Source organism: Primulina huaijiensis, chromosome 12 (genome assembly GCF_012295235.1).
Source record: "Primulina huaijiensis isolate GDHJ02 chromosome 12, ASM1229523v2, whole genome shotgun sequence".
Lineage (NCBI taxonomy): Eukaryota > Viridiplantae > Streptophyta > Magnoliopsida > Lamiales > Gesneriaceae > Primulina > Primulina huaijiensis.
The window spans coordinates 12,225,049-12,235,798 of NC_133317.1; the positions used below are offsets into that span (position 1 = coordinate 12,225,049).

General features: G+C 38.0%; 1 pseudogene; it reads right to left on the reverse strand.

The window, feature by feature from the left end:
- Positions 1 to 2,766: 2,766 nt before the first annotated feature.
- LOC140989415 (cytochrome c oxidase subunit 2-like) lies at positions 2,767 to 3,729 on the reverse strand (annotated as a pseudogene).
- Between the last annotated feature and the right edge of the window lie 7,021 nt (positions 3,730 to 10,750).

Genomic DNA, 10,750 nt, shown 5'->3' on the forward strand with positions numbered 1-10,750 from the left:
CCCCAAATTTGGCTATAAATAGGGGTGCATGGTAATGTATTGAGATATCCCCTCATTCTATGAACAAACCTTTGAGTTCATAATATTTATCTCTATATTTTTCCTTTATTTCTTCATTTAAATACAATTAGCATGTTAATTTCATATTCAAAGTTTTACACTTTGAATAATGAATAGCTAACTTCTTAAAGTTGAGATGATAAGGTGAAACTCGTGGCATGATAATAAGGTTATTAAAAGGTAAGAATCTATGTTTTATATTATTTAATCATTAGTCATTGTTTACGTTATATTTATTTCTTTAAGCATTTTTATACCCTACTTATAAGTGGGAGTTTTGATTTATTGTTGCTATATGTTACACTAAATTCTTGGAACCATTTAAATGTTAGTTTGGTATTACCAACCATTTAANCATTTATAAGTTTTGGTATATATTATATACTTATAAGATAATAATTTATAACATAATATAAATATGATTATTTAATATAATGGAACCATTTTATTAAGTGGATTTCAATATTGTTCGTTAATGTTAACTTTATTAAAATACCAAGAGTGGATCCTTTAATCTCAACTACTTAAATTAAAATTTGAACAATTAAAATTTACCAATTAAAGATTCAAACAATTAAAATTAAAAAGAAACATAAACAAAAACAAAACAAAAAGACATTGTAGTGGACTTGTAATTACCTTAGCTTCCCTGTGGATACGATATCGGACTCACCGAATTATACTACTTGTGGACAACCTGCTTTTGGGAGTGCAACAATCAAAGTGACAACACCCATCTCATTCTATCTAAGCGTGAAGGCCCCCTGATAAAGGCTATAAGTAGGCCATTTGTTATTGCTATAAGGGCTGCTCGCCTTTATATGGCTTGGCTTCGCTATCGCTCCTATGCAGTGGCCGACCTAAAAAGTTGTATTCCTGCCATACCAGAATGCCTATTATCTAGTGCTAGAAGCTTCGCCAGAAGCAAGCAAGATGAGGGCACTCTGCTTTGTAGACAAGGCTCGTTCCGTACTTGACTTACGAGCTCGTGTAGTACTCGCCCCTATCTCTTAAAGGGGCTTATGCACTCCACTCGCTGTCTACTAAACGAGCGTTAGAACGAGCGAAGCCTTCAATTTAGCGGCTTCCCCCTCACCCTACTCTTTTCTTTTCGCTTAAGCTCTCCCGGTTTGGGGGATTAATTGATTGGATACCCGAGAACCATAATCTTTCCTAGGAACAGCTTCTACGACGATAGATAGTGGTCAGGTTTGTTTGGCATCTATGCCCCCTGCCCTCAAAACAGTATTGGAGCCTTTTAGCTCGTACTGCTCACACTCCTAGATCTTCACAGCACCTCCTCTGCCATAGTGTAAGCTAGGAGCAGCTCCGAAAAGCGAGGTATGTAGTCGCTTTCAACAACGTCAACACACCACGAAAAAAATAAACTATGGTTGCCCACTGATCTGATCATAGGTTAAATCCCTTCGCTTCGCGCCTTTGTTTGGGCTTAGTTATGGCCATTCTAGTTTGAACAAAAGTCTCCCCTGGTATTCTTCGAGAGCTTAGACGCCACCGGGATTATTCCTCTAAAAAAGGATTCTATAGCAAGCACTGTCTTCTGTAACAGAAATGGAAGGGTTTTTTTTTTCTGCCTCAGAGCTAAGCATTCGTTCCCAGTCGACAACAGCAGTTACGCCTTTTTCTTTTCCGCATGCCCCTACTACTAAAAGAGCTAAATCTAAAACAGCGAAATCGATTGGGGATCGTTTTCAAAGAAATTTCCTATTCGCCATTTGCTTAGATCTTCGTGACCCAGGGGAGAAGCTTGTCTTATTGAACTCCTAACTTATTTGCCCTGAGCCCCATATCCCTTTGATTCTTCTCTCGTTCGTGCCAACGAAAGCTTTTAGGCAGTCCAATAGCACCGGATTCTTCCTTCACCCCTGAAAGGGATTCGTGAACAACTGCAGCGGAGATTCCACAAAGACTAGCTTACGCTCTACCATATAAATAAGGGAAATTCCACCCCGGAACCCATTTGATCAAGGGTGAACAGCTGAGAGTAATGGCATACTTCACTCTTCACATTATCCCTTTATTAGGATTGAGAACCTGGGGCTGGGGTGACTGAATTCGCTTTCGAGCTAACTGTAGCGGATTCAATGGCAGCAGAGTTGTGAATAGGAAAAGCTTCGTTCTTTTAAGTTGTAGTTGGGTAGCCTCCGATATGGTAGGCTATTAAGTCAGAGATGGGCCTTGAGATGGGATCTACTACAATTGGCCTATCACTTCTATAGACTATTCCTAGTGAGTTGCCTACCCGAGCCCAAACTCGCTTAAGGGAAAAAGAGCAAGCAACTGAAGACATCACATCGCTTTCTTCCTCCAAGACTATGCTACCATTAACTTTACATGCTAGCATAGCACGCCTAGCAACTTTCTTTCGAAAAGACTAATCAGCCTTTCTCTCCACTAGGAAAGATAATTCCCGTTCCCCGTCAAAAAAAGTACTAACTACTTTGCAGCAGATTCAATAGCTGCGGGTTCGTGAAAAGAGTCATTCTGCTGAGGAACGGAAGAAGAACCCCCCCCTTTTGACTCGCCATGCCACTATATCCATAATGACCGGCGAGTCGGAACATGTACGAATATAACCACGCGGAGCGCCGGACCGGTCTAGCGAAGAAAGAGATCATTGAGCCTATTTTGCCGTTTGGAACCCTATAGTTTTATTATTATATTCATAATAATATATAAAATAAGCTAAGGGAGTTGGGAATCGCAAGAATGGAGAAGTTCTCCATTGAATTGAATAGGGTGGGTGAGAAAGACAGGCTCGGAAATTACCGGATTAGCAGGAGGAAGGGATAAAACCTTCTCTATTTTTATTTTGAGGGATCCCTCATATTGAGGAGGCTTCCCGGACTCGTAACATACGGCTAAAAACAAGAAGAGGGTCAGTAGTCTCTGCCGTTGCAGGTCCTTTTTCTTCCGCTGAGTTTTCTCTGGTACAACCACTCTATTGTCCACTTCTAATAAATGTGATTGACCTAATTCTGGATCATCTTCTGGTATCGTATATCTGTCAAAAGTGAGTGACTGTTCATCGGAACTGTTATAGTCCGAATACTCATAAGTCCAATACCATTGGTGTCCAATAGCTTTGATAGTAATGGCTGGATCTACTACTACCTCGTCCATTGAATATAAGAGAGCAAATGATGGTATAGCAATGAACATCAAGATGATACTACTAAATAAGGTCCACAGAATCTCGATAGCAGTTCCATGAACAATCCTTTGAGGGATAGGATTTTTTAATAGTGGAAGTGCCATAATGCGCGAACCAAGATCCATGATACGAAAAAAAAATGAATAAAAAAGAAAAAGATATCGTGATGTAAGTCTATTATTTCTTGCATCATAGGTGTTGCTGCGTCTTGAGATCCTAATTGCCATGGTTCTGCTGCATCACAAGGAGCTATTGTGAGGAATAGCCATTCTAGAACAATCATTTGATTTGGTTCGTTTATTCTTTGACTGCTCTGCTCCCCCCAAGGGAGACTTGTCGGAAATCGCCTTGGTCCAACCAAGAAAGGCATGGGAGTTTTTGGGCATTGCTTGGGCTAAGTCAAGATTAGGTCGAGTGTTGTAAAGACTGGCTACCTAGAAAGTCAACAAGAAAGATGAAAACTTCCGTCACCGCACACATTCTATATTTGAATTTATGAAATGCGGCTTCACAAGTGAGGAAAGGATCTTAGCCATCGGTAACCGGCTCAATGAGCACCTTTGGGCAGTTCTTTCTCGATCCGATTTCTCACTTAAAAAAGATAACCAAAGTTCTTCTTAAATAAGCAATTATAATACTTTGAATTATAACGCTAAAGTAGACAAGCTCTTCAAACTGAAACTTAAGGTATATTTCAGAGTGAACCAAGGAGAATAATTCTTTTATTCCGAATTCGGGAGTGCTGGATGCTTAGATAACTTGCAGCTCGTGCTACAAACTGACGGTAAAGGAGACCCTGAAAGAAGAGTGGGCAAAATTCCAGCTTGAGACAGTTGGAGAAGACGCTTCGGGTTAGGGTACCCCAATCGCTTGTGCCAAGTCATCCACTGTGCGTTGGCCTTGTTAATTTCCTCCGTTGAAGGAACCACCGCATGCGATTAAGATGAGCTTAGATATATTATAGAACAGTCGACCAACCGTTCTACCTCTGCTTCCCTCTCAATAGGTCATAGGCAAAACAACCAAAAGAATGAAAGAGAACAAGACAACCTTAGTCCACTAACTGACCAAGGATATTAGATGTTGAGCAAGTTTAGGACAAGGAAAAAATCAGTCAGAAATCGAGAATTTCAGTCAGAATGAAGTCCGTCCTTTCTTCTAGTTTCATTTGAAGTACTTTCTGCAGTAGAATCTGTTAGAGTAGATGCCCTGTAAGCCAACTGTTGGCTAGGGATTTTATTGACTCAGTTGTAATTAACAATCTTTATTTTAATATAATTCATTATTTCATGGTTTGTTATTTCTTTATCTGTATACCCATGCTATCAAACATAGATAAAGACCTTGATTATACTTTAATACAAATGAATCGTAATTCGATGTTGAAACTCGTTTGTAAACACTGTATGATCCAAATTCGTTCGTAGTCAATTCAGCCGCCTAAAACAGGGATAAAGGTCGCTTGAGCTCGAGACTAGCATCTGTGATGTTGTGTACTGCGTTTCTTGGTAAGGGCATAGAGATGTCCAAACATGCAGATGGGTAGTCATATTATGATTATACCGAACAACCCTCCCTCGGACTTTCTAAGTGGTTATCATTCATCGAGAGGATAAGTCCGTGGTTATGATTGTACACCAGTAGTCCTTACGACCCGGGACAAAATTGAGGCTCTATATGCTAGGGCTGTGCTTTGATTTGTTTACTGGCTCCAGGAGAGTCATCAGGTGGCGAGGTTGGGTACAATTGCGAAACATATAGGAGCCAATGCATTGTAGTCGGGGATTCACCGCTCACCTGCGGGTGTGGATATCCTATATGATCTGATGAAATTATAGTGCATGGAATCTCTGGCCAAAGTATGAGATGTACGTTAGAGAAGGAGTTCTCGAACGGTACATGCGATGCCACTATTTATAGTTGTCACATAGTTATCGAATTAATATGCAACCGTCGATGAACCAATGGTTGCAGATTTGATCGGGATATATGAGATGAAGGGACCGTAATGTACGTTAATCATAATCGACTGGTTCTTGCAGGCACTATCAGTGATACCTAGGGGATCATGGGGCGATGCTACTAGACGCTCTTTCCATGATCCGATGGGTGCAATCAGAAATGAGTTCTGACATTCTTGATCAAAGTGTTGATGAAAAGAATGGGGCTAACTAAGGTAAGCCAGAATAAAATATTATGTCCAGAATCACAAAGAGTTGTGAACCCACGGCTAGCTGTATCCCTGAACCATTGAGGGTCACACAAGCACTGGATCGTTTGTTCCCGTTGAGAGAATAAATTCAAGAAGTTGAATTTATATTATATAGTAAATTCAAGGAGCTGAATTTATGATAATTAAATTTTGAGAGAATAAATTCAAGGAGTTGAATTTATAAAATTTGAGAATTTAATTTATTAAACTCAAATGTTGGGTTTATTAAATATTAAATTTTGGAGGTGATGAAAATTCAAGTAGTTGAATTTATAATTTAAAAAATAAATTCAAATGTTGAATTTATAATGTATTTAATTTATTAATATCAAAAGTTGAGTTGATTAATTAATAAATTAAATATGGTGGGTAATATGTTTAATGGGCTTGTAGGAATACAAGTCCAACATAATAATTAATTAAAGTTTTAATGGACCTTGATTAAATTAATTAAATTAATTGGACTAGCCCAATTAATTAAATCAAGCTCATTAATGTTAATTATGTAATTAGGCTATGACTTAATTATAAATAGGGGTTGCAAGTCATAACCCTAGCCTACTACAATCATTTTTTCGAAAACCACTCCTCCAAAGAAAGAAAAATTGGCCACCTTCTTTTGAGAAAGGTTTTTGAGCCGTCTCTCAAATAATATTCTTCTACGTTAAATCTCTTCTAATATTTCTAGTGCAATTTGGAAGAGGATCAAACAATTCAGTTGTGGACCTGATTAGACGAAACGAAAGGAGTCTCTTGAAGAAAGTTCGTAGGGATTCATCAAGAGCTAATCCGTTTATACCGGATTAGTTGGAGCCAAGTGAATTAATTCACAAAGGTATAAATTTTCTAACATCCTATGTATGTTTATGAAAACCATACGAACGCCCTATCTTATATATTTTGATTGTCAAAATAAAATAAAATTTTAAAACTTTCGCTGCGTTTGGACGTGTAGAAAACCGAGATCCAACTGTGGTATCAGAGCCAAGTTTTTTTTTTTTCTAAAACGTATGATTTTATATTGAATAATTTGTTTCTAACCACACAAGAAAATTTTCAGAAAATAGATGCACCATCCAAATTATTTTTTTTCAGAAAACAAAAAAAATATTTTTTTTTAATCTGGCAGTCCGTACGCGCAGGGATGCGCACAGGGGCTGCCGCCACTGCCCGAAACGTTCGGGCAGCGGGCTGATGGGCTTGAATTATTTGGGCCTAGGGTGCGATTTTCTGATTTTTCAAACTTTTGGGCAAAATTGATAATTTTGAAAAATTGGTTCAAATTTTATTTTGAAAATTAATTTTTGGAAAATTAATAATTTTCTTGTAAAATAAATAATTAGAATATGATTTTAATTATTTATGGTAAAAATGGGTTTTTACAAGAAATCAATTATTATTGATTTAATTGGAAATTAAATAAAGGGGTTTATTTAATTTATTAAATTCTTTAATAATTGTGGTGGTTAGTGATAATATTATTAGATATATAATTTACCAATTAATTAAATTTTTTAATTAAATTGATTTTAATATTTGTTATTAAATGCATGAAGGATGATCGAGAGCCTTGACCAATGTGTTAGGTGTATGTTAGGATATTTACTGTTTTATTCATTTTTAATATTTTATATTATTAAAGTGGGCCTGGTTTATGGCCCGTTCCCACCCCATGAGATGTATCCCTTATGTGCCATGGCTATTCAAATGTAATAATTAGAAATAGTGGGAGATCAAGACTGGAAGATGGTGGGCCCGATGATCAAGATGAAGACAAGTAAAATTTTGGAAGCTTTTGTAATAAGTTGCATTTGCATCCCTGCATTCACCTAGGTTTGGACCTGGATCCATGTATGGCTCACATGGATCTAATAGTGTTGGCGATCGATCATCCTTATTTATTGTTGAATGTCATATTATGATATATGTGATATATAGTAGTATGCATGTATGTATATTATTAAATAATATAGTTGCATGAATCCGGCAAACATACAAACTCGTGGCACGCGATTTTTAAATTAAAATGATGAGACAATTTTAAAATTAAAATCCCTCATTTTGAATAAGATTCAAAATTTATATCAAACCGAAAAAGTAAAAATTAAAAGAGTTTAATTTTTCCTTGCCTTCCATCAACCGTGGTTGCATGTTGATCGCTACCCGCGGACAGTGTCTGGCTCATATTATTGGGGAGACCTGTACGCCGGAAAGCTGTGACTTCCACCGGACATATGATGTGAATTGAGTGGAACTCCCATGACTTCGGCTCATATTATTGGGGGAACTCATGGCGACCGTCTACTACAATTCAATATTGATGGGTTGGTTTGACACGTGAAAATAAACGGCGTCATATTATTGGGTCCTTATTAAACGTGAGGCAAAACACGCAGAGGTTGCATAGGGATGCAATTGGATTCTACCTTTTAGAAATTATAATTGGCTGATATTATTCGGGATTATAATTGGCTAATTGAACTCTACGTGCCTACTAAGGAAATATGATTTCCCTTTTTCATGAGAGGGTGGTGGAAATGTCAAAATAGTGGGAGGAAAATTTATAAAATGAAAATCCTTATTTTATATCTTAGAATTATTTTAAAATTATCAGTAACTATTATCTGGTTTCATTTTCAGTATATTTACGATGTCTACTCGTAACCCGCTTTCAATCATTCTCGATCAAAACAAATTGACTGGCCTTAACTATCACGACTGGTTCCAAAATTTAAAGATTGTTCCGAACTCCGAGAGGATTGCGTATGTGCTTGATAAGAAGCCACCAAAGGAGGCATCTCCTGATATCAGTAGGACTGAGTTAGCTAAGCTTGAGAAATGGTGGGGCCATGATCTTCAGGCTAAGAGCTACATGTTGGCTTCTATGTCGAATGAACTTCAGAGAAGGGTCGAGGAGGCGGTGAATGCTGCTGACATTCACCTTCATCTGAAAGAATTTAATGCTGTACAAACTCGTTCAGAGAGACATACTACTGTTAAAGAACTCATGACTACACGCTTGCGAGAGGGGGCTTCGGTCCATGAGCATGATGTTAGGATGATTGGGCTCATCGAGAAGTTGGTGGGACTCGAATTGGTTATGCCTAGTGATCTCTCGACTGATATTCCATTGCTGTCTTTACCTGCCTCGTTCGATGGATTTGTTGTTAATTTTAATATGAATAAGCTTGAGGCCAACCTTGAAGAGTTGGTCAATATGCTCACTAATTATGAGGCCACAATTAAAAAGGAAAAGCATGTTCTTCTGGTGGGTTCTTCGTATGGTACGAAAAAAGGAGCCCCAAATAAAGGCAAGAAACGTTCTGCCCCTCCAAAGAAGAACAAGCCCAACAAGAAGCCATACAAGAAACCAAATCTGGTGCCCACAAAGCCTGACAAGTCAGAACAAATCTGTTTCCACTGCAACAAGCCTGGACATTGGAGGCGTAATTGCGCGGAGTATCTTGTCCAGACGCGTTCTGGCCATGGTATGTTTTATATTGAAGTTAATGTTTCTATTAATTCCTCTTCTTGGGTATTAGATACCGGATGTGGTTCTCATCTATGCAATGATTTGCAGGTGATGGGAAGAAGCAAGAGACTTAGAGATGGTGAGACCTTTCTAAGACTGGGAAATGGAGCAAGAGTTGCTGCCACTGCATTGGAGACGTTACTTTAATTTTCGACAATAATTTTAAGTTGTTTTTGAGAGATGTTTTATTTGTTCCTGAATTGGTTAAAAACATTATTTCTATTTCTATGCTTGATAGGGATGGTTATTCTTGTGTTTTTGCTAAAGGTGTTTGCAATTTATACAAGAATGAATGTTTGATTGGAACTGGAGAATTAACAAACGATCTCTATAACTTAAAATTAAAAGATATTCCGTTGAACAATATCCAAGCGCGTACGAAAACAACAACAAACAAAAGAAAAATAGAAGATCCAAATCCCGCACAAATATGGCACGCTAGACTAGGTCATATTTCCCAAATAAGGATGCACAAGCTAGTGGGAGAAGGCATGTTTGACCTGTCAGACATAAATTCTCTACCAACTTTCTAAAAGGAAAAATGACTAAAACTCCATTCAGTGGAAACGTGGAACGTTCACATGGTCTACTGGATTTGATCCACACGGACGTTTGTGGCCCGCTAAGTGTTAGCACAAAATTTGGGCATTACTACTTCATTACCTTTATTGATGACCATTCGAGGTATGGGTACGTTTATTTGATGAAACACAAATTCGAAGCATTTGAAAAGTTCAAAGAATTCAGATCTGAAGTAGAAAATCAGCTACAAAGAAGTATTAAAACACTTCGATCTGATCGAGGTGGAGAATACTTGAGTGCTGAATTTTTGGGTTATCTAAAAGAGAATGAGATTCTCTCACAATGGACTCCACCAGCAACACCACAATTGAATGGTGTTTCTGAACGTCGAAATCGAACCCTGATGGACATGGTTCGATCCATGATGGGATTAACTGAACTGCCTACATCGTTTTGGGGCTTTGCGCTTGAAACGGCGGCAATGTTGTTGAATAATGTCCATACCAAAGCAGTGGATAAAACACCATATGAGATATGGATGGAAAAAACTCCCAAGTATTCTTACATGAGAATATGGGGATGTCCTGCTTATGTGAAGCAGACAGTGGGAGACAAATTAGATAGCAGATCCACTTTGTGCTACTTTGTAGGATATCCAAAGAATTCTGTTGGATATTATTTCTATCATCCCAATGAGGCAAAAGTGTTTGTTTCGAGAAATGCCACCTTTTTGGAAAAGGAATTTCTATTAGATAGAAAAGACAAAATGATAGAACTTGAAGAAATTCAAGAAACTCCCTCAACTATAGAAGTTGAACCCATTTCCCAACAACCAGTAGTTGAAGGTCTGATAGGGATATTAGACCACCTGCAAGATATACGCTTCTTCATGAACAAGACTAGGATGAGTCTTGTGTTGGATGTGATCCAATGAACTTTAAGGAAGCAATATCTGATACTGATTCATCCAAATGGCTTGAAGCCATGCAGTCAGAAATGGACTCAATGTATTCAAACCAAGTCTGGACATTAGTGGATCCACCTGAGGGAACCGTTCCCATAGGATGCAAATGGATCTACAAAAGAAAGCTTGGGGCGGATGGGAAGGTAGTGACCTTCAAAGCAAGACTTGTTGCAAAAGGTAATACTCAAAGGCAAAGAATTGACTATGAGGAAACTTTTTCACCAGTTGCTATGTTTAAGTCCATTAGAATACTACTGGCCATAGCAGCATGGTATGACTATAAAA